Source organism: Meles meles, chromosome 2 (assembly GCF_922984935.1).
Source record: "Meles meles chromosome 2, mMelMel3.1 paternal haplotype, whole genome shotgun sequence".
Lineage (NCBI taxonomy): Eukaryota > Metazoa > Chordata > Mammalia > Carnivora > Mustelidae > Meles > Meles meles.
In genome coordinates this window covers 12,663,681-12,689,439 of record NC_060067.1, presented here as the reverse complement: position 1 = coordinate 12,689,439, position 25,759 = coordinate 12,663,681, and the positions used below count along the sequence as shown (strand labels likewise).

Genomic DNA, 25,759 nt, shown 5'->3' with positions numbered 1-25,759 from the left:
ATTGGTATTGTCAAGTCATTACAGTTGTACAATTTAACAGTCTCTGAGACTTGCCCATTTACCACAGTCTCTTATTAGTACTGGAATATTTAGAGCCCTTAAATTGCTGTCAGTCTAACAGAAAAACACTTTTCAGTTTTATATTGATTTGTATTACCATACTTATTTATAAATTTGAGCATCTTTACATAAATTCTTTTAGTCATTTACATTTCTTTTCATGTCAGTTGCCTTTTTCTAATCTCTGCTCATAAACATTTGTGAGTACTTTTTTTTTTTTTTTAAGATTTTATTTATGTATTTGACACAGAGAGAGACCCTGAGAGAGGGAATACAAGCAGCAGGAGTCGGAGAGGGAGAAGCAGGCCTCCTGCTGAGCAGAGAGCCAGATGCTGGGCTTGAGCATATGAATAATACACATATGAGTATTAGTGGTTTGTCTCTACTAATGATAGGTTATCTGTTTGTGGCATCTTCATATAAAAGCTTAAATCTTTCATATAGTTAAATATGTAAGTAGTTTATGGGCTCTTGATTTTCTTCCATTTTCACTGCCATTTTTATATATTTTTAAATATTAAAGATATTAAAGTTTTGGTTCTTTTTTTTTATTTAAATCTGTAATATTCTAGCTGAAATTTGTTTTTGGAAGAATATGGCTTTGGGATTTCATTGCATATTGTCCCAGCACCATTTATCATTGAGTAATCATGTCTGAATGATTTTCAAGCCTCTTTTATCACACACTAAATATCTGTTTACACCTGGTTCTGTTTTGTGTGCTAGTCTGATATATGATCTACATACATAATCTATGTCTGCACCAGGGCCACAGTGTTTTGTAAGTGTAGTCCACTCCAGTGTGCATTATTCACTTTTCAGTTTTCCCTTTTTTTGTGCATTGCATATTATTCTGTAATAACAGTATAATATTTTTGTGTGAAATAAATTCATTGAGCCCATTAACTATTTGGAGGGAGTAGTTTAAATGTTGAGGTTACCCATCAAGGTACATGGTAGTTCTTGTCATTTTTTCATGTCTTTATGTTTTTAAGTAAACCTTTATATTTTTCTTCCAGTGTGTATTACACATTTCTCATTAGGATTATTTTTATTTATTTTATGTTTCTGTTGCTGTTGTGACAAGTTCTGTAATAGCTTACGATTGACTTTTTTTCCCTCTTAAGAAATATACTGATTTTTATTTATTTAAATATGTATTTATTTATTGTTAGGGGTGGGCAGGGTCAGAGGGACAGAATCCTTTTTTAATTAGTTTACTTTTATTAACATATATACTATTTGCTTCAAGGGTATGGATCTGTAAATCATCAGTCTTAAAACAATTCATAGCACTCACGATAGTACATACCCTCCCCATGTCCATAACCCAGCCACCCTATCCCTCCTCCCCCAGCAATCCTCAGTTTTTTTCCTGAGATTAAGAGTCTTTTATGGGGCACCTGGGTGGCTCAGTGGGTTAAAGCCTCTGCCTTCGGCTCAGGTCATGATCCCAGGGTCCTGGGATCGAGCCCTGCATCGGGCTCTCTGCTCAGTGGAGAGCCTGTTTCCCTTCCTCTCTCTCTCTGCCTGCCTCTCTGCCTACTTGTGATCTCTGTCTGTCAAATAAATAAAATCTTTGGGGAAAAAAAAATCTTTTATGGTTTGTCTCCCTCCCTGGTCACATCTTATTTCATTTTTTCCCTCCCTTCTCCCCACAGCCCCCTGTCCTGCCTCTCATATTCTTCATATCAGAGATACCATATGATAATTGTCTTTCTCTGACTGACTTAATTTTGCTTATCATAATACCTTCTAGTTCTGTCCATGTTGTGGCAAATAGCAAAATTTTGGTTTTTTGATGGCTGCATAGTATTCCATTGTATATATCTACCACATCTCCTTTATCCATTCATCAGTTGATGGACATCTAGGTTCTTTAAGCAGACTCCCTGCTGAGTGTGGAGGCAGAAGGGAAGTCGGGCTAAAATCTCACAACTATGAGATCCCGACCTGAGCCGAAATCATGAGTCAGGTTGCTTAATCAACCGAGCCACTCAGGCGCCGTGGAAATAAACTCATTTTTGATACTGCTCTTATATTTGGTTATCTTACAGAATTTAAGTAATCTGTGATAATTTTTCATTTGTTGTGTTTGATTTTTCTCAACACCATATTATCCACAAATAATCACAGATTTTCTTCCTCTGTTCCAAATTTTAATATTTTTGCATATTTTACTTTTGAATTGCCAGGCTTTCCAGTACAGCACTGAATAGTAAAGATTAACAACTAAACATTCTTGTCTAGTTCTTGACTTTAATGATAATATTTCATTGAGGAAGGGGTAAAAAATAAACTTACCAAAAACTTAAGAATTCATACATGTGGTTAAATAGATCAAATGGTATCTGTGGGCTTACATGAAAAGGAAGTATCTTCTGATGATCAGCCTTATTTAACCATTTCAGTTTTTGTTTTTGCTGATAGTTGTCACATCTCTAAATAATAGTATATAGCTATTTCAAAATTTATACAGTGCAGATAATGTATATGTATTTAAATTTATCCAACCCTCATAAAACTTTGCTCCCTTCCAAATCAGCTACATTTTTAGTCTCAATTCTTCCACTGAGAAACTGACCATTACCTCTTTTTTTTGGAGAAAGCTTCACTTGTCTCTTCATTTTGTAAGATGAAGAAATTGGTTCTGTCCTTCCACTTACCTTTCTATCTCCATTAACCTCCTGCCTTCAGTTAACTACTCTAAAATATGCTGCAGCTTTTGCATTATCCAGGATAACATTTATATTATTTTGTAACTGTAGTTAAAGCTTCTGCCGTTTGTAGATTGATTCTTAGCACAGTCCATAAACATTTTCTCTGCTTTGTATATTGCAACTGTTATTCACTCCAAAGCCAAATAATACTGTTTACTGGTTTATGTTACATGTCATGACACCCGTGCTCCTTAATGGATAATATTCCTAGGGTAAATTTTAATTGGATTTCTTTCCTCCTTTCACTGTCCCCCTATCTCCTTCTTTTGCCTTTCTTTACCTCTTCTCCTCCTCAATCCCCCTTCAACAACAACACCCTCCCCCCCCAGTTATTTTCTTCATCATGTCCTCACTTTTTTCGAGTTTTTCTGTCCTCTTTTTCACTCATTTTTTAACTAAGATGTCTTCTGCTGGAGCCATGTGTCTTCCTTTTCCAACCTGACTGTACGACTTAGCACAGCAAATCCACAGTGAGTCCACTGTTTAGTGATTCCAGTTTCTTTTTGTTTCTTGGTTTGGAGTTTTGTTTTATTGGAGTAAATTCTTCACATAACTGCCTGAGAAAGTTTAATAGTCATTAGTGCTGTTTACCATATATTTTTTCCCCCTGCACACACCACCTACCTTCCAGGCACACTATAGGTTTGTATATTTTTGCTGTATAAAGCTAACTTGCTCTCTTCAGTGAAAAGCCTCTTTTCTTACGTGAAAGTCACCAAAAATGTTCCAGAGATTTAGTGGCAGTTTTGTCAACCTGGTTTCTGGGGTAAGGATAATTTGACACAGAACTTTCAGTGTAACTGCAGTGGACATGGAACATGAGAGAGAAATATACCTTTATTGTTTTAAAACTGGAAAATTTGGGGGTTATCATTGCAGCATAACGTAGTATATTCTGACTGAAGAAGAATATGTGAGTTTGTTTTAATTCCTAAAATACTTGAAATTCTGTTTTCTGAATACTTGATTCCTAATTTGGAGAAATAGAAAACTCTATATTAAAAATACTTTTCTCTCAGAAAAATAAAGACATTGATCTGTCCTAGCATTTCTTGTTGCTGATGCTGGGGGAAGTACAATTCCTGTTCCTTTGCAGGTAATTAAAAATTTTCCCTTCTCAAATCTTTAAGCATCTTCTACTTATCCTTGTTTAAAATTTCATTGTAGTGAATATTTTATGCATCCAGCTTGGCTCTCCCATTGGCTGTTTTTGAAGATGACACACATGTCTACTCTAGAAAACTTCATTATATTGTTTTGCTAATAATAGCTGCTTTTTACCTTTTCAGTTTTTTTTCTTCAGTTTATCTTACTACCTAGATTAATACTTTCATTTGTCACATTTTCTCTCATCTTTGTCTTTTGTTTATACATTTTAAGAGATTTCCTTGTTTTGTCATTTCGTTTGTTTTCATGTATTTCAGGTTCAGCCACTACTTTTTATCTTTCAAGAATGTCTCTCTTAGCTTAGTTTCCCCTAGAAAGCTGCAGTTAAAAAAAGGACTTGCATGTTAGTATTTTGTTTCTAGAACTAATCCTATGAAACAGGAGCATGGGGAAAAAGAAAGTGACATAAGAAATGAGGGAAAACCAGTACCAAGGTTCATTATTAACCTGGTCACTGCTGTGGAGAACTAATTGGTTTCTATCCTGCTGGGATCATCTAAAGTGGTATGCAGAGTGCTTCTTAGATTAAGCCACCTAAAAAATGGTAGAGGAGCAAATGTGTTATGGCTCTTGTCTCCCATTTGTCAAGGGTTTTGTATGGTGTATCTCTGATGTATTTGGATGTTCATGTGGACAACATAGCTTGTCATAGGTGTCCCACATCAGTAACACATCAGAGAGACTCAGGGGCAGAAAGCAAGATTTTGCAGGACAGCTGCTAAGCGACTGGTTATCTCTTTAAGGAAGCTGATCGATAATGCAGTGGCTGAAAGAAAACAAGGGTAGTGACAGGATAGAAAGCAGTGAAGAGGTCAGGTAAGGCAAAATGAGCAATAAATACAGTCCACATTTTGCAATGCTCTTATCCCTTCGTGCCCTCTATTAAGTCCAATCAGTGATAGACTTTTCAGTATGGTAGCCAAGTTCACCCTTTATAAAGCGGTGTTGTGTTAGTAAGAACAAGATTTTCTCCTCACTGTGCAACTGGTTCTGAGGGAATAATAAATATTTATCATCTTCCTCCTCTGTTAAAAATTTCGTATTTCCCTGTCTCTAGGCCTGCAATAGGCCTGCAGTTTGACTGGCTGTCCTAAATTATTAGTCTGATGGGATGATATGAGCCCTTGTCCCCATGTTACCCTAACATTCTTGGATCATGGTTGCTGCAAGTACACACTTAAGACTTATCGTTAGGCACTGAGTTCCAACTTTACTGAATTTTAGTCATTCTTCTACATCTCCTGGGTCTTGGAAAAAATCCCTATTTCCTGTCATGTAACTGTGATCCTAGTAAGAGTAATGTCAGAGTCAGTTGTCCCCACTAATAATAACTATTTTTCTGTCTCACTGATATGGGGAGTCCAGAATGATCAAGTCATAGCTTCAGTTGGGTGGAAACGTTACTGTGTCCTCAGTAGATTTTTCTTTACCAACCTATCTCCAGAAGCAGAACCCAGAAGAAACTGGGGAGTCAATATCCCAGGTCTCAGGGTTCCATTCTTTTTCTATCCAGGCACTGACTTTGGCATAGGAGGCGTGTTGAAGTTGTGAGTTGGGTCTCTTGTAGCTCTGCTATCTTTGCAATTAAATTCTAAACCTGGTTTTCTGATGCTTCAAAAGAGAAGAGTCTATAAACACTGCCAAGGAGAACTTTTGACTTTCACAGCATGTTTCAATTTGATACTTGTTTAAACTGAGCTGTCACTGCCTTATTTTAAGCCTTCTAAAACTGTTAACAAAAGCCACTTTATCTATATACTGTATGATTACGGTTGTGCCCATATAGTCAGTAAGTCAGTACTTTACCTTCCTCATTCTTTACTCCCCCGTATGAATCAAAAATTGTGATTTTACTGAATTTTAGGAGTAGTCACCCTTGCCCATGTCATAAGTTACGAGTGAATTGTCCAGTTCCCAAGTTTCCTCTTGGGGGTCTACTTTTAAAGCCAGTATCTGGTACAGATGATCTCCGTCTGTGTTCTCTTCAGAGCCTGATATAAGGATCAGAATGCAGTAGTTTACTTTGAGAAATCCAAGGGTTCCAGGAGTAAAGGATAGGGAAAGGTGAAACAGGAAAATCCAGGGAAGGGAGAAAAGTCAGTACCTATGTATTACAGAGATCACTGTGGACAACTGGGACTTAATCCCACCAAGACCTAGTAAGCAGCTATGGAATATACCCTCAAATGACTACCTGAAGGATAGGAGAGAGCGCCCGTTGAACATACTGCTAGATTGTACACATGTAAGTGCTGGGTGAGTTCATTTAGCAGTGTGTGCAGTGGTGTCAAAGCGCAGAAAGTGAGAGAGCTTTGCTATTAGGCTATAACTACAAAAGCTCCTTGTCACAGTAAAAACTGGAGAAAAAAATGGGCTGAAAAGGTAGGAGATGGGGCATAAGAGGTGTGAAATATACAAAAGCTCTCCCTTTTTTCTGTTTTATAGTATATGGATGAAGTAATTTTGATATCTGAAGTTACTAATACAGTTAGTCTTTCATTTTTAAAAATTCTTCGTTATGTCTGTTGAGAATGTATGTGTATTTTAGCTTTATTCTGCCATTTTATTAGCTTTCCCCTAATGTTTGTTAATCTTTAGTTGTCTGTTTATATTTAAGAATGAGGCAATGGAATGACTCACTGGATCTCTTTGTACCAGTGAAGGACTTGTTAACTGGATGGGGTTTTTGTTTGTTTGGTGTTTTTTGCTTTTTTGGTTTCTTTTTGTTTTTGTTTCTGTTTTTCTAAGATTGTCTTAAGACTTTTATTTTTGGCTGACTTTGGCTTTCATGCTAAGTGTGTGTGTGTGTGTGTGTGTGTGTGTATACACATACATACACACACACACACACACGGCATTCCGTAAAGGCACCTGTAAATGTCAGAATGAAAAAGGCTTTACTTAGATGTGTTATATTGACTCTAGTTACTTTATTTTACCCTGGACAATTTATTTCTTTTATAAAAGGACCCAAATTTTTTGGTGTAGGGAGAATAAGGAGGGTGTTAGAGGTAGATAGGGTATAGGGACCACAGTTTAAGTATTTAGCTTCTAGACATTTGTTTTTCCTGCACCAGGATCCAATCCAGGATCATATGTTGTATTTTGTTGTCAACCGCCTTAGTCTCTTTTAATCTGAGATAATGTTTGGTCCTTTTTTTTTTTCTTAATTTTAATGCTTTTGATTAATTCTTGGCCAGTTATTTGATAGAATGACCTTTAGGTTTAGGTTTGTTTCATGTTTATGATTAAATTCAGATTGTGCATTTTTGCACAAGAATGCTGAATAAGTGATGTGTGCTCTTTTCACTATCGTTTTCATAAGGCATATGATGTTACTATATCTCATTAACAGTGTTACTAACTGATCACTTGATTAAGATGATGTCTTTAGTTTCTACACTATAAAGTTATGACTTTCCCTTTTGAAATTAAGTATTTTATGAAGGGATAGTTGGAGACTGTAAATGTCCTATTTGTCATCATGCCTTTGCCTTGTAATTTTAGTATCCATTGATGGATAATTCTTGCCTAAAACAACTACTACTGTGGTGTCTGCCTGATGGTGATTTATGTATCCATAATTTCTTCTATAATTATTAATTGGAATTCTGCCATAAGGAAGAACTTTCCTCCACTTATCTTTGTTTCTTTTAGTATAGATTTATGAATATTCCAAGGGGCTGGCAGGTAACACCTATATTTTAATCAGTTTACTGGAAATTTCTAGAGCCTTTAGGTCTAGGAGGCTCTATCAATCAAGATTCAGTCAGGAAAACAGAAAATTCACCAATTCTCTCTGTAACTGATCTTGTTCATTCTTCTATTCATTCAGTTCTATTTTATTTCATATACTCAATTATATTTCATTTAATAAATGAATTTCTGATTTTTAGAATTTCAGAATGGTTCTTTTATACATCCTTCTCAACACTTCATTTCTTACATTAACCACTCATGTCTAAATACTTTTTTTCTCTATCTGTAATCTTTAGGTGCAAATCATCCTGTTTTGTATAGTTGGTTATCTCCTCCTGTGGTTTTCATGAGTTAATCTTCTACAGATACTGATTTCTGCAAACATTCCACATGTATTGTGAAAACATCCCTTCAAAATGTTTTTTGATTGCCTCTGCTGCAGCCTAGCAGGATCACCAGTTTAGAGCCAGTGCAGAGCCTTTAGACTCTCCTGATTACCTGTTGTATGTACTTTTAAAGCTCTCTTGTTTCTAATTGTTTTCCTGGCCTTAGTCACCCATCCTGTTCTTCATTGCAGCATTTGTGATTGAGTCAGTGTATTTGCTTCAATTTTTGTTTCATTCCATTCCAGCTCTTGCATCCTGCGTGTCCTCATTGAGATTGATCAATCATAGCTCCAAAGGTCATCTTCTCTGACTTAGGATTTCTAATTAATTTTTACCAGTTTGTATCATTTTCATTTACCTTATCTTTGCCGCTCTGAGCCACTGTCACCATGACCCCAGAATTCTAGATTTTTTACAAATAACAAATTTACCCTTTGTAGTTTTTCGTCACCAAAGAAGAGTCAGTAGAAAAACACCGCAGTAGAGAATGAGTGCAGTATATGCAAACAACAAACCTGAATAGACAAAAAACATACAAAAAGATGGCCAGTGAGATAAAGAATTAGGGATTTGCTTATCGAATCAGTGAAATGCATTTCCATATATTTTGAGTCGGTAAAACACATATCTACTATAGAAGAGGCACCAAATAACTGATCACTCTAGTACTTTTTCATGGCTGTTTGAACAGACTGGTCATGGGGGCAGAGATGGTTCCATGTGGGTCCAACAGAATGACTCCCTTTACTAATGTGCTAGCTACTACTGATAAAGAGAATCTAGCCTGCTAGTTTGTATATTCTTATACATTTGGAGATCAATGAGGCTGCAGACTCAGTGGGCCTCTTTCAGCCTTGTCTTTGAGGCTGGACTTCTATACCCCCCATTTCACAAACTTCATTTTAAAATTATTCATCTGAGTTTTACCATGATGCAGTGCTCAAAGGTACAAAATCTTTGGGATGCAAGCAAATAAGAAATTTGTAATACTGTCTGCTCTGCCAGTTTTCAAGTTTATTGTGTCTTGGCTTCAGATTCAGCTTTGTCGTACTGAATCTGAACGCTGTCAAAATTTCTTCTTTGCTAACTGGCTAAATGTCATGGCGTTATCAGTAGAGGATATTGGGGTGACTGCGGAGTGTCAGTGGGACCCATCCCTTTAAAGGCCTCACCGTTCTTTTTTATTTTTCAGTAATTTTTGTGACTTGTTGGATTTTAAGAACATATATGTAAAGAATGTACTTAAAAATTAGACCTAAAGATATACTAAAAAATATGAGAAGAAAACTAATAGTATATTTGTATTATTTATCCTTTAATAAACATTGCATTCTATATGGAATATGGAATTAAAACTCTTGGTTACACCATTCCTGACATAGATGGACCCAACTTTGTGCATTATTATCAAGATTAAGTCCATAATCATTTGATTTTTGTCTTTGATCTCTATGGTGTTTAAGTAATTCTGATTGTAAGCAGTATATTTGAAATAATACTAGCACAGAGATTATAAAGATGAAAAAAGTTACATCAGTTCTGTCATTCTGTGTAACCACTTGAAGTTTTTGTGTTTGAATTTCCTTGGACTTCTTAGACATTTGGAAGACGCTAGAATCAACCTTGAGGAAACAAACACATGGATGGTATTGTAATTTTTGGAATTTATACTGGGATTTTTGTGACTTTGCTAAATGTACCTTTATGTTTACATCTTTTCCTGGCTCTAAGTGTTATATCGCTGTATGTGAAACTTTTCAGAATTAAAAGGAATGAGAATTCTTGATCACCTATGACTGGACATAGGTTTATGTATGTGGCTATATGGTCTAAGAATTGCAAAGACCAATTTTGGCAATCATTCATTATCTTATTTGCAGAAGTTACTTCATTAAGAAAACAAGTAGATTGGAATTCAGCTTGGGTAGTACACATAGAGCTTCATTATGCCTCAGGCTAATGTGTATGTGTAAGGTTTTTCTCCTTTACCCCTTCCCCCACCTCACTATTTTTTTAAAAAAAAGACATTAATGTAATTAAAGAACATTAATGCATTACTTTTTTCTTCTTTGTACTTTACTATTTATTTTTTACTTTTTAGTGACATGATTATATATTCCAGGTTTAATAAAAGAAAATATTCATTGTTTCCTTTCTGGATATTATTAATGTAATTAATTTCATCAGTGATTACTGCTAAAAGTAATTTTGTTGTGTAGAAGAATGCTAAAAAGTCTCCATATAATCAAAAGTGCTAAGTATGCCTCATTTCCATCTCACTGTTTAAATATATCTCTTGTCAGTCGGAAGAACTGTTCTTAACTTGGTTTCTTTTTTATTTTTGTGTTTTACCTAGTAAGTTGTATTCTGACTCTAATTGCCAATATTTAAAGGCAAGCGTTGGAGGCCTTTTTGCTATTTCAAATGCTTTCTTATGCATGGACTTTAAAAATTGTCACACACAATATTTGGCTCTTTATGCCATCAGCAATTTATTTTTCTATGCTGTGTGAGAAAAGAATCAGTAAAAAGGTTATATAAGTTTCTGTTTTGATATCCTCAGTATCCCATGTATTAAAGGAGTTGGAAATATCTGACTTGACAAGGTAAGGTCAAAAAATGGGAGATTCTTGTTGGAGGGGGGAAATCTTCTAACATAATCCAGAGCAATTGAACTAAATCTTACTGGACCCCATCTATCATTATACCCTCCTTTTATTTTGTGTCTTATTATCCAGTTATAAAGGGTTGTTCAATAAAGTAAGAACAGATATTCAGACATATCCAAGGCTTTGTGTGGAAAATATCTATAGTCCTTTCAACCAAAGGTTTTACTGGTGCATAGTTTTAGGTAGGAAGCCAGTTAGAACATTCAGAATTCCTGTAACAAAGGAAAAAGTATTTTGTATTTGAAGAGGGTTGTGAACTATAAACACAAAGGACTTACTTGCCTAAACATTGTGCTGAGGTTCTTGACCAAACTTTAACTTATCCTCCATCTGTGTTTAGGTCATGACTTGTGTCCTTAAAGATGGCCCCACCTCTCATATTGAGTCTTCGCTGAAGAAAATGTGATCTCTGGAATTGGACCTGGAAAACCTCCCCAGGAGTGGTGGGCTAGTGGGGACCTGGGGCTATCTGTCTGTCAAGGAGTACAGAGGCCTCCTGACCTTCTGGCTTTTAAGAGGTAGAATGGCAGCAAGGGCTTAATTTTGGCACTCTGCATATACCATTTCTGAGGGGATACCCACCTATGCACAAGGTTTTCATTTTCCTTTCCTTTCCTTTTTGAGGCCTGTGTTTCTGGCACTTGATACTAAACAAGATACACACTCTACCTAATGACAGAGCATCCATACTTTTTTATGAGCAGAATTTTCCATCTTGTGACAGAGAAGCTATAGAATTATTTAGGAGAAAGAAAGCTGGCCCCTGGGGAACAATTTTTCTCTTACTTAACCAAGAAAGACCCAACTGGAAACGAAAAAAAAAAACGAAAACAAAAACCCAAAAACTTCAGGCACCTTTGTCTTAGTTGGAGTATAAACTTATACAGTCAGTTTATACTGGAATCTCTCTCCCCTCCTACACTAGTTTGAATAATATCTGTTTTGCCACTTTTAAAAAGTGTTCAGCTGTGTTATTCTTTGTCAGGGGCATATGTATTTGATCTTATTTATAGAGCAGATGTTTCTGAAAATGTGTGGTAAAAATCAGGTTTCTTAAGTCACAGACTAAAACTGCAGTGAGTCTCTTTTTTTTTTCCCAGTTATGAAATTATATATGTCAGTATTAAGGTAGAATTATTTGAGGATTTTTTAAATGAGAATTATAAATAGACTATAATCTATCTTTATAGGTAGCATGTCCTCCCCTCCTTGGTTTGATGAACAGAATTGAATCTCAAGAATATTGAGGGAAGTAGTTGTCAAAAAATACATAGGATTATTTCCCTCTTAGGGTAGAATGGATTAATTAACACAGTATATTTAACCAAGAGTAAAATATTTGGGTGAGGCACAGGTCTTAATGAAATGTGGAGGAGAATGTGTCACAACTTGATCCACAGAGGTTGAATTAAATGGAATGATCTTACTTACGCTTCCTGGCTTACTATGCCCACTGTGTCTCAAAAGTCTGTTCCCTTTTTTCTTTTCTTTCTTAAACTTTTGACAACAAAACAAGCAACATTTATGACAAGGAAAATAACAGTTGCCACACAGGCCAGCAGGAACCCAATCACATCCAAAGAGTGGTACTGGAACCAGGTGAGGTTTTAAGAAGGTGGGTGTTGGCTGCTTTGTGACAAATGACAATCCAGAAGACTGGTTGGTCAAGAGGCTTTATAAGCTGATCATGATGAGTGGTTGATGACCACGAGCATTCTCTTTATAGCTGAAAGAAAACCAAATAATTTACAGAACAAAGTAGAAAAGGTATATGAAAAAAGATAAATGAAATTTTCATGTGTATGTGTAAGGGTTTGTGTGGATGGTAAAAATGAGTGCCACGTAACATTGGAGAAAAATGCTATTATTTTCCTTAGAGACAATTAGGGATATTTATGGGCTGGAATTTGTTGACTGCCTAGGACTTAAAGCTGTGACGAAAAAGAAACTGGGAGATGACAAGTATTTCCCATTTAGAAAGTGGAATGAGTTAATTAATAGATCTGGTAAGCAAGTTTCAAAGTACTGTCATAATCCAGAGATAGGAGACAAGTCCATGTGAAGTTCAGGGGCATGTCCGGGCAGAGCTGATCAAGAGCTGGTATTGACTTCATAGCAGTGAAGTCGTGCTTACAAGTGTGGAATGGATTGTGTTGTTTTGAGTCTTGACTCTGATACCTTGTGTGGTTTTTTTTTTTCATTTCTGTTTTTCAGTTTTTCATTTTTGAATGGATAGGAATAATATCTTAACCTGATTATTTTGAGGAATATTGTATTGATTCTTGGAGTTGTCCCTGTCATTTGGAGACTCCCATTTGGGTTTGGTATTGTGGTTTTTCTAGTTAGTATTGCCATTTTAGCATCTGGAGAGTGCTCAATATTTCACTTGCAGGCATTGCTAGTTGCATTTGTTTCTACTGTTGAAATGATTATGGACTAAGACAAGGAAGAAGGATTAATAAAGAGGGCTTTACAAACTTTAAATCACAAAGTGCTCTGACACTGTAGCAGTAACCATGGAGGTAACTTCTGTCCCTGTCCTGTGAAAACCAGTGAGAGCACCACTGAGTTTTTGAGAGGAGGGAAGTAATCCTGAAACATATTTGTAATACAATAAGAAACAACTATATTGAAGAACTAGTTACTTAATCCATACAAAGGAATTAGTATTTCATAAGCATTCAGTACATATCAGCTAATAAATTTTCCTCACTTTTTGGGCACAGCTTTACCTTATTAAGAATTAAAAGTAGAAAGACATCTATTTTAGAAAGATACGCTTTTTCATAAAACTGCCAAATGAACAGTACCATCCTTAAGAAACAAAAAATGTGCTTCTCATGGTGCTTATTTAGGAAGAATAATCAATTAAAATTAAATAACACCGCTTTTAAGACTTCATTTTTTTTTTTTTTATTTATTTGACAGAGATCACAAGTAGGCAGAGAGGCAGGTAGAGAGAGAGGGGGAAGCAGGCTCCCTGCCAAGCAGAGAGCCTGATGTGGGACTCGATCCCAGGACCCTGGCATCATGACTTGAGCTGAAGGCAGAGGCTTTAACCCACTGAGCCACCCAGGCGCCCAATAACACCGCTTTTAAAATGCAGATGTGCCCTGTGATATTATAACCAAACATTCACAAAATTTTATTTCTAAAGTCATTATGAAATAAAAAGGGGAAATATATACTTATGATATTAGTAATAATAGAGTATAGGAAATTAATGTGTATCCTGAAGTAATTTGGAAACCAAATATTTCTGGTCCAGAAAATTTGGCTTTTAAACGGGAATATCCCAGTAGATGTCTTCTAAGTCAATTACTTTTTGATTTTTACAGTTCTATCAAATAAAACAAGCATAACCAAATTACTGAGTATAACTGCATTTATAAATAGTATTCACAAAGTTTTAATTGGATAAATTTGAAAGTTGTAGAATGTTTAAATTTATATGAATGTATATTATATATATTTAAGTATATAAATGTATAAATTATAATTTATCAGTGACAGAATCAAAATATTAGCATAGAAAATTTTGGAGGTGTTTAATGGAAATTCAAGATTGATAACATGCTGGTTTACAGAAATTAAACAATTTTAGAAGAGTTTAAAACGATGTTCTCATGGTGACAGTTGTAATTGTGCAGATAAGTACTGTTACAACACTCATGGTTCCCTGCTTTGTTCTCAGTGCTTCCTCTTAATCTTTCTGTTAACCATTTTGGTGATTCTTTTTATTGATTATGTCAAAAATTACTATCCTTAAACCTCTTGCATTTTCCCTAAATGCAAGAAACCTTACTCTGGCATTCAGAATGGATTATTGAAGTTGGTCTTCCAGCACTGAGCAAATATTACTTGTAATTGTTTTCATAGCAGGACTCATGGGTGCCTGCCTGGCTTTCGTATGCACATCTCTCTAGAAATAGTGTCTTGTAAAAAAAAAAAAAAATGTACTCAGGAAGGATCATTAATGATTATCCTCGATGCATTGAGCAAATCTGTACTTGACATTGTATTAAGTTCAAACTAATAGCTGCTCCCTTGGCCTTTATGTGAGCAATGTTATCAGGTGGATCTGCAAACAAAGGAATGCCCACCATAGGGATACCATGGTAATTGGCCTCATAGATGCAGTTGGTTCAACAGTGAGTTATAAAAGCTTTGGTTTTTAGATGACTTAGGATTGAGTGAATTTCACTAAAATTAATCATTATGTCTTTAAATCACCACAGTAAGGGCCCCAGGGAACCCTTGAACCACAGTGGGAGAGCTGCCTCGGGGTTCTCTCCAGCAGAGCTGTGGTCACCCTCCTGAATAGCTCGATTCAGACTAGGTAATACTCTTGGTGAAGACATGTTTGCCCAGAATTGTTTCAGAGTCGTTCTGTCGTCTTGTCCCTGATCGATTTAAATTAAATCGTGAATGAATTAATCGTGAATTAAAAATATGTATATTACTTACTATACTAGAATAACTCCACAATGTTCGGTGTACTCTCCTTCCAAAGGGGGAAATATGTAGAGGAGCAAAAGTTACCTGGATACCTGATCAAAACCATATGCTTTTTTTTTTTTTAAAAACCCTGTGCTTATCCTTTTCTCCCACCCCTCCTGTCCATCCGTCCCTCCCTCCCTCCCTCCCTTCCTCCTCTCCTTCCATTCTTCCTTTTCTTTAAATTGATTATTCTTTTTTCTCTGGAACATAATGATCTGGCTTTCCAATATAAAAATATACTTTCTCATCCTAATCATTGTCACAAAACTTCTTTTCAAAATTATTTTTAGAGAAAAAGGAAACAGTTTCCAAACCTCAGTGGTCTTGTATACTGTTTTGTAGAACAAAAGTGTAATTCCCCTGATGGCATTAATTTCAATATGATACTGAACTTTCCTATGACTCACATAGTGTGTCCTGGTGTAGTGTAATTCCAGTGACTGTAGCAACAGTTAAGATTACCTAAACTGTTTGTTTCATTGGCCTAAAATGAAAATTTTAGTGTTTTGTTTGATTGGCCTGAAACTCCTTCATCCATGCTGTGGAAGATGGTCCCCTATAGTATTACGCTAATCTGTTCTCTGCAGATTAATCACTGATACAGACTGCTTGATCTCATTCCCTGACATCCTTGTGAAAAGAAGCTTATTGCAAGAAAATATGAAAAAGTATAAAAAGTTGAAAAAAAAAATGAAGTAAGTTTTAATCATGCTGTCTATCTGGAGATATGCCTGGTTTAAAATGTATGTCTTTTTTTTTTTTTAATTGAAAAAAATGTGTGTGTGTGTGTGTATATATATATATATATATACACACATATATATATATAAAACATTGTATAACTTAAGGTGTACAACATCTTGACTTGAAACATATTTAATATGATTTCCATCATAATTATAGCATCTCTATCTTGTCACATGATTATTTCCTTCTTGTTAGGATGATTAAGATCTAGTCTCTTAGCAAGTGTGAGGGTTATAATATATTATTTTTGTATTCATACTGTGCATCAGCTCTCTTAAGACTTACTACTGCTAGTTGCAAGTTTGGACTCTTAAAAAATATCTTGCCAGTGTGGTTAGCCCCTGATAACTGCTATAACCACTCTCTGTTTTTATGAGTTTGGCTTATTTAGATTCCACATGCAAGTGATAAAGTATTTATTTTTCTCTCTTTTTGAAAGGATAAAAATGACAAATGTTTACGTAGACTAAGGAAAAAAAGACTCAAACTTAGAAATGAGAGAGGAGACATTGTAATTGATAATACAGAAATGCATAGGAAACACAAAAGAGTACTCTGAACAATTATATGCCCACAGGTTAGATAACATAGAAGAAATGGATAAATTCTTAGAAAAACACAATTACCAAGACTGAATAATGAAGTAGATATCTGAACAGACCAATAATGAGTAAAGAGATTGAATCACTAATCAAAAACCTCCAAACACAGAAATTCCCCAGGAACCCACAGCTTCACTGGTGAATTCTTACCGAACATATAAAGGAGTCCTTCTCAAATGCTTCCAAAAACTTGAAGAGGAGGGGGTGCTTACAAAATCATTCTCCAAGGCAAGCATTATCCTTATACTAAAGCCTAATAAGGACACCACAGGAAGGAAAACTGTAAATCAGTATCCCTGATGAATATAGATACAAAAATTCTGAACAAAATACTAGCAAATTGAATTCAAGACCATATTAAGAGAATTATACAACATAACCAGGTGGGATTTATCCCTGGGATGCAAGGATGGTTCAACATGGAACTCAATCACAGTAACAGAATGAAAGACAAAAATAGGACAATTCTCTCTATAGAGGCAGAAAAGGATTTGACAGAATACAACATCTTTTCATTAGAAAAACTACACATTGAGTATAGAAGGAACATACCTCAACATAATAAGGTTATAGATGACAAACCCACAACTAACATACTAAATGGTGAAAAATTGAAAGCTTTTCCTCTAAATCAGGAAGAAGATACGATGCCACTCTTGACACTCTTATTCAGTATAGTACTAGAAGTCCTAACTAGAGCAACTAGGCAAGAAAAGAAGTAAAAGGCATCCAGTTGGAAAAGAATAAGTTAAATTGTGGTTATTTTCAGATGATATGATTTTGTGTATGGAAAGTTCCAAAGACTCACCCAGAGAAACCATTGGAACTCATCAACTAGTAAAGTTGCAGATAGAAAACTGGCATACAGAAATCAGTTCCACTTATATACACCAATAATGAAACATCTGAAAAATAAATACTGTCTTGTTCACAAGAGCATCAAAAACAATAAAATAGGTATAAATTTAACGACAGGGAAAAAAATAAATTTAACCAAAGAAGTGAAAGGTTTGTACAGCAAAAACTACTTTGTGGGGAAAAAAAATAGAAGACACAAGTGGTAAATATATGTTCATGGATGCAAAGAATTAGTATTGCTAAAATGTCCACACTACCTAAAGCCATCCATAGATTCAATGCAATCCCTATCAAAATATCAATGACAGGGGCATCTGAGGGGCTCAGTCTGTTAAGGGTCTGACTCTTGATTTTTGGCTTGGTGATGATCTCGGGGTTGTGAAATGGAGCACCGTGTCGTGCTCTGTGCTGAGCTTGGAACCTGCTTAAGAATCTTTCTTTTCTTCTCCCTCTGCCTCTCCCCCCAGTCATGCTCTCTATAAATAGATAAATAAATGACATTCTTCACAGAGATAGAACAAACTATCCTAAAACTGGCATGAAACCACAAAAGACTGCAAATAGGCAACACAACCCTTGGAAAGAACAAGGTTGAAGTCCTCACACTCCCTGATTTTAAACTGCATTACAAAGCTATAGTAACTAAAATAATATGGGACCTGCATAAAAAGAGAATATAGACCAGTAGAACCAAATACAAGAGTCCAGGGACACATGGGTAGCCCAGTCAGTTGAGTGGCTGGCTCTTGATTTTGACTCGTCATGATCTCGGTCCTGGGATCAAGCCCTGTGTCAGACTCTGTGCTCAGTGAGGAGTCTGCTGGAGGATTCTTTCTCCCTCTGCCAGTACCCCCAGTTGCATGTGTGCGTGTTCTCTCTCTCAAATTAATTTAAAAAAATGTAAGAATCAAATTCTGCATATATAGGAATACCCAATGGCAAAGGGATGATCTCTTCAGCCAATGGTGTTAGGAAAACTGCATATACATGCAGAAAAATGAAATTGGACCCCTATTTTACACCACTCACAAAAATCAACCCAAATATATCAGAGACTTAAACACAAGATGTGATACCTTAACCCTCCTAAAAGAAAACATAGGGAAGAAGCTCTTTGACATTGGTCTTGGCAGTGATTTTTTTGGATATGAGACCAAAACCACAAACAACAAAAGCAAAACCAACAAGTGGGACTACATCAAACTTAATAGCTTTCACATAGCAAAAGAAATGTCAAAATGAAAAAGCAAACTACAGAATGGGGGACAGTTTTTGCAAACCATATATTGGGTAAGGGGGTTAATATAAAACATAAGGAACTACAACTCAATTCCAAAAACCAATCTGATTGAAAAATGGGCAGAGGAACTACATAAACATTCTTCCAAAGAAGACACCCAAATGGCCAATCAGGTACTTGGAAGGATGCTCAGAATCACTAATCGTTGGGGAAATGTGAATCAAAACTACAATGAGATATCACCTCATGCCTGTCAGAATGGCTATTATTAGGAAGTGATAAGTGTTGAGGATGTGGAGAAAAGGGTATCCTTGTACACTGCACTCAGGAGTGTAAATTGCTTCAGCCACTAATGATAAACAATATGGAGATTCCTCAAAAACTAAAAATAGAGGTACCTTATAATCCAGCAATTCTATTTCTGGGTGTATACTCAAAGAAAAACAGGATATTGATAAGATATATGCACTCCCATGTTTGTTGAAATATTATTTACAACAACCAGTGGAAACAACCTAAGTGCCATTTGTGACCACATGGATGGATCTTGAGGACATTATGCTAAAATTTGTATGTTTTCATTCTAATCTTTATTCATATAATTAAGTCTACATTATGACATATGTTTTGAAAATTTTAATCCCAATTTGTTGTATTTTTTCATTGTGCAAGAAAATTGTGATCTTATATTTATCATTTTGCCCCTCTCTTTTCAACCAAATCTCATAAATACATCTTATTAAGTATAATTAAGCATCCTTTGATTAAACCTATTATAATGGTGTGATATACACAAATATAAGTTATTTAACCATTACTTAATTTTGGATATTTAGATTACTTCCAGTGTTTACTTTTATGAATAATTGCCTCAAATTTTGTACATCTTGATTATTTTTCTCTGCATAGTTTTATGAATTAAAAGTCCTCACACTCCCTGATTTTAAACTGCACTACAAAGCTATAGTAACTGAAATAATATGGGACCTGCATAAAAAGAGAATATAGACCAGTAGAACCAAATACAAGAGTCCAGGGACACATGGGTAGCCTGAAGCCAAAGCCTATAAAGCATTTTTAAGACTCCTGATGCATTCTGCCAACTGTCTTAATTCTTTAAAAAGGGTACAAAAATTTTCTGAGAACTTAATAATTAATGGAAAAGTAAGTAGTTTGGAAAGACCATTTCTTTATATAATTCTTAACAATCACTGACATGGGTTAAAATCTTGTTTTTGCAACTTCAGAACAACAGCTCCTATTAGTAATTATTATGATACTTCTCTTTATCCTTCTCCTGTCCTTCTCTTTCTCCTCTTTTTCCACTTCCTATTGACAGTTACTTTTTCAAAATTTAATGAGGAAATCTTTCAAGGGTGAGGTTAGATAACATGGAACTTTCACTAATCTTATCTTGGTCTTTGAACCTTGTGAAAGTTATAGATCACCTAAATAATTTGTAGTCAAAAGGTACACTGTGTTTTACTCTCAAATAAGATACCAGTTTTATATTGCCACCACTAAGGAGGTAGACAAAGAGGATCTCTTAAGAGATCATAAAATTGTTCACTAAAGATCACTCGTTTCTTATTTATGTCTTAAAGGTATATAAATTTAGGGGAGTCTGGGTGGCTCAGTCAGTTAGGTATCTGCTTTTGGCTCAGGTCATGATCCTGGGGTCCTGGGATCGAACCCTGTGTCGGGCCCCTGACTGTGTTTGCTTTTCCCTCTCTCTGACCCTCTGCCCCCCATGCACGCTCTTTCTCTCTCCTCTTAAAAAAGAAAAAGGTGTATCAATTTAAAACATATTAGTTTCTTGTTTTCCTTCTTAAGGACTATCATCCTATGAACTGAACAGAATCTTCATAATTTTAAGCTGTGGGCAGTTTTCAGATTCAAGTAGTAGAGATCATTTGGTCTTTATAATATGCAGAATTTATGGTTCTTATATACGCAGTGTACAATTTTTCTGTATTCATTCTGTCAGGCAGTTATGGTGTTGAGATGTATGTTCCCTAGGGGAGCTTTACTGATGTTTTCTGTAAGTTTGGTGTAGGTAGACAACACCTGTTCTGACTGACTACACCATCTCTTCTAAAATGCTCTAAGATGCAAAATCCTGGGATCTCATATGAGGAATGATTTAAATGCTGGAGTGGAAGAAAGTAAATGTTGGATTTGTCTCTGAAATTGTTGGGTAACACATTTATATTGTTGAGTCATGGTTTTACTTTTAGTTAGAGCACTATTGAAAAGCCCTAACCCTTACAATTTTTTTTTTAACATTTTAATGTGCTCACTTCCTTGCCCCCATTTGTACATTTACTTTTAAACAACTTTATAGGAAACATGCTCTCTAGGACTGTGTGAGAATATAATATCGATATGTTGGAAAACCAGTTACCGTTGAGGAATTAGATTTGGATGGCTGGCAGCCATTGGATTGATTGTTTATAGTATGTGATAGTAACAAATTAACAGTGATGACAGTAGTTAACATTTCTTCTGGAACACTGAGCATGTGCCAGAAACATTTTGGATGTTTTATATATATTATTCCCCCCCCACCACCAAAAACATGAGGTTGGTACTATTATTACCAGTAAGTGTCATCTCCTGTGAACATTGTAGTCAGTTTTCCATCATTGTTGCCTGTTTTTTGGAACAGCCTGCCACGTGGTTTCCCATTCCACTCTTGCTCCTTTACAATCTAACTCAGTGACTACATCCCGAGAGATTTTTTGTTAAAAAGAAAATGTAATCATATTTCTCCCTTTCCTTTAAACCTTTTCATTTTCTCCTTAACCCTTAGCCCACACTACTATTTATAAGTAGCTGTCTTCAACTTATCTTTCCAGCATCATCTGTCCCTTTACTTAGCTTCTTCCTGCTAGAGTAAGTTTGGAGTTCTTGGGAAATGTCATTCATACTCTACCTGCTTTTCTTTTGTGTTTTCCTCTACTTTCTGCTTCCCTTTTCTACATGTTCCTGCATATCTTTTAGATCTCACCTTAATTATCAGTGACTCAGAGATCTTTTCTGTGATTCCCACTGAATGTTCCTTACCATTGTGATCTTTTCTTTATTATAACATGTTTCATAGTTTTTATTATGTGCTTATATTCTCTTTCCAGATAAGGTGTCAGGTGGGTGGTGGCAGAAACCGTCTACACTGCTTCCCTGAATATTGACACTTAGCTCTGCAATATGTTAGCTACTTTGTAAGGATTCTTTTAATGAATATCTGATACTTACATATTGAGTAATACAGGCCTTAATTTAGCTGACACTATTCTCAAGTCTCCTAGATATTCCACTTTATTTTGTAATGATAATGAAATTCAGATACTTGTGTTGACTTAGAAATACATGAGTTTCTAATTAGGTCACTGTATCTGGCTCCCTGTGTGTGTGTCACTATAAATAAACACTCTAAATAAAGAATACAGAGTCATTCATATTGAAAATGCAAAGTAAAGCAAAACCAAGAAATAGATTACCTTAGGCAAGGGTTTGGCGGGTTTGCAGTGGAGGCCTCTAACAAATTCAAAATGTGGTAGGAGTGGGTGAGGAAATTCAAAATCCAGTAGGTTTGAATGAGCTATATTTGAGCCTTCCCCATTAACCCAGATAATGTAGTGAATCTTCCTGAAGGAAAAAACACATACAAAACAAAAACAAATGTTAGACCCAAGGAGAATATTGACATGTGACTATAGTAAGTGATTTTCTGAAAGGATTTTGGAATGATGCAGCTAAAGATGCTTAAAAGTATTCTTTGGAAAAGCGATTGCATGTGTATGTATGTGTGTGTGTACCTGTATAAATCTACCTATAGATTTATATATACAAAATGTGAATGAGAGAAATGTGAGAGGAACTTTATGTCTAATGTCATATCAGTACATTCACATTTTTAGAAAGATTTTATTTCAGACAGAGAACAAGAGAGCATGAGTGGGGCTGGGGAAGGGCAGAAGGAAAGGGAGAAGGACACCCCCTGCTGAGCAGGGAGTCTGACATGGTGCTCCATCCCAGGACTGTGGGATCATGACTGAGCTGAAGGCAGACATTTAACTGACTGAGCCACGCAGGTGCCCCAGTACATTCACTCATTATTAAGAATTATTGAACAAAACCATATAGATTTAAACATGAAGGTTTTTTTTCTCTAAAGCTATAAAAATAAAAGTTGCAAATATATTTAAACTATACAATTAACCCTACCATACTCGTGAAAACACCTTTTCCTAGAGTACTCCATCTAATTGACAGTTTAGCAACCTCATTCCTTGATTCTAGATTTTCGAAGTAAAGTGTGTGGTTTTAGAGTATGGCTCATTTCTTTGTAGTTATGATTGCATTTGATTGGTTCATGGTAGGACTTTAACAATCATTAATGAAATTAAAATATTTGCAATTAGCTGAAAATTTCTCATGGATTATAGAAATAGAGATTTTTGCTCACCTTTAGGTTATTTTTTTATTAACATATAATGTATTATTTGCCCCAGGGGTACAGAACTGTGAATCATCAGGCTTACACAATTCACAGCACTCACCATAGCACATACCCTCCCCAATGTCCATAACCCATAACCCAACCACTCCTCAATGTCCATAACCCAACCCAATGTCCATATTCCTACCTCCTAACCCCCAGCAACCCTCTAGATTATTTTTTTAAAAAGGAGAGACAGTGATAAAAAGATATAGACGAATGCATGTCCACCCATGAAAAAGATTTTAGGCTTTTAAAACATGATTTATAAGCACTTGAAGGAATGTGGAATCATTAGAAACCTCAAGTTGTAGGTTCCCAAGTTTGAGATAGAGCCACTATAGTTCTCAACCATGAAGGAATCCTTCTCGTAAAATGGTGAAATAGTTTGATTTTAAATAAGGAAACTGAGCTACATAAGTAGAAGCAGTTTTCTAAATGCTACAATACTCATGGTAGAAATATGGATGTAAGTCCTCAATCTATGTGTCTTCATTCATCAAGACATTTTATGAAGTTTCTAAGTGACTTTTAAAATTAAAAAAAAAATACTTAGTTAAAATGGATATGTAACTCCTTAAGGATATCCTAAGTGCTTCAATTTGTAATTTATAACTTCCTAGAGTGTCCAGTACTAATGGCCACAGGATTCCAACTGACTCTATAATATAAGCCTTTCCATAATACTTTTGAGATTCACAGATCATTTTATATTTTCATTTTATCATTTCATTTATAAAAGACATATTCTTCTGACTTACACAAACTTACCTTCCAAGACACTAGGAAAATTAAAACCTTCCACTATCAACTAAAAACATGACATACCTAGTACTTCACTGTAAAACTGATCCCACTTCTTATTAGATATTTGGAAACAGAAGTCAAAATAAAGCCTATATATCATATTTTGTAACCTCTCCATGAATGTCATTTGATCACTTAATTCTGACATAACAACAGGTGCATAGGATGGAGGGAAGGAAGACCTCCACTGTGCCTTTCAGTTGCATCGCCAGGTGAGAAGCGAAGGCTGTGCACTAGAGATATTTTAAGTAGCTCAGCCAGCGGCTTACCACGCAGTCCAATGACATCTGCAAGAATGACATCAAACCTTGATTCTTGTAGTTTTGTCATAAGTTTCTTGTTCAAAGAGACATCTTTACAGAGTGTCTCAAAAATATCAGACTATTCCAAAAATAGTTTTCTCATTATTAGAAAATATGTCCAATATATATCTTTTGTCACTGATGTCCATTTCCTGACCCATTGTCTGAAAAAAAGTCTCCAAATAATCTTTAGTTAAGGATGGAGGAAATGTCTCAAATTTAATACCTGATGGATTTTTGAGATCATGAAACAGGGAAAATGAAGATTTCAGGACAGTGACCTCATGACCCCCTCATGAGAAGTTCATCCAGAATTGCTCTTAAATTGATCCAATGACTGTATTCCATTGGCCACACCAGGACCCTTCCACAACTCCCAGAACTGAAGTAGCAATTCAGCTGTAGCAGCAGCAGGGGTGAGATCCATTTCATAGACATACTGGTCATATGCAATACTTCCTTTAAACTTCTCTTCCCTTCTGCCATTGCTCATGCATATACCCAAGGAGAAATCAAGAAGTTAAAATATAACTCCTATACCTCAAAGTATAGGAACTTTTGTTCCCTTCTGCCATTGCTCATGCTTATATCCAAGGAGAAATCAGTCAAGAAGTTAAAATATAACTTCTATACCTCAAAGTAATGTATTATATGAACAGTCAGCGGGCAGAGAAAGCAAGTGAAGGGACAAAGTACAGAATTTGTGTTTACAGGGTGTGTTTAATACTGCATTATGATTACCAGTGCTATTGCCCAGCTAGAAATTGATGATCTTGCAAGTGCAAATCAATTATATTATGTAAGAGATAAGACTAGTGTAAAAACAGCGACAAGAGAGGTTCTCTACAGTCTCCTTGTCACAGAATTATGGATAGGGTGACATCAGCAAGATGGAGCGTTAGGAGGTCCCAACACTTGCATTCCCCACCAAAACAACAAAAACATTAAACAACTGCAAACTAATGAAAATTACTTTAAGAAAACTGGGCATAATGTAGACAGAGCAGAAAGCTTATAGGGCTAAAAAATGGAGCATGGCCAGGGGTGGCTGGGTGGCTTAGTCGGGTAAGAGTCTGCCTTCAGCTCAGGTCAGAATCTTGGGGTCTTGGAATGGATTGAGCATTGAGTTGGGCTCCCTGCTCAGCAAGGAGTCTGCTTCTCCCTCTCTGTTTGCCTCCTCCCTCTGTTTATGTGCGCTGTCTCTCTCAAATAAATAAAATCTTCGAAAAACAAAGCAAAAACCAAAAGAATGGAGTATGGCCATGTAGAGAAGTGTAAGAAGCATTTTATCTACCACATCCTCCAGTCCAGAGTGGCACAGCACCAGGAGGGCATCCCTCACAGGGTTGGGGAAGGGCCTGTAGAGAACCCCAGCAATTATCAATTGTTTGCAGGCCTTGCTACTGAGAACTTCCACAGTCTTCACCAAAACTGATTCCACCTGACGGAGCTGTCAGGCCTGGAGATACCATGATGATGAGACCTGGTCCATGGGGCTCCA

At 35.9% G+C, this 25,759-nt stretch overlaps 2 pseudogenes; both read right to left on the bottom strand.

Annotated features, from left to right (window-relative positions):
* Positions 1–3,128: 3,128 nt before the first annotated feature.
* Positions 3,129–24,759, bottom strand: LOC123933700 (annotated as a pseudogene).
* On the bottom strand, positions 8,539–16,126 carry LOC123933710 (annotated as a pseudogene).
* Positions 24,760–25,759: the final 1,000 nt, after the last annotated feature.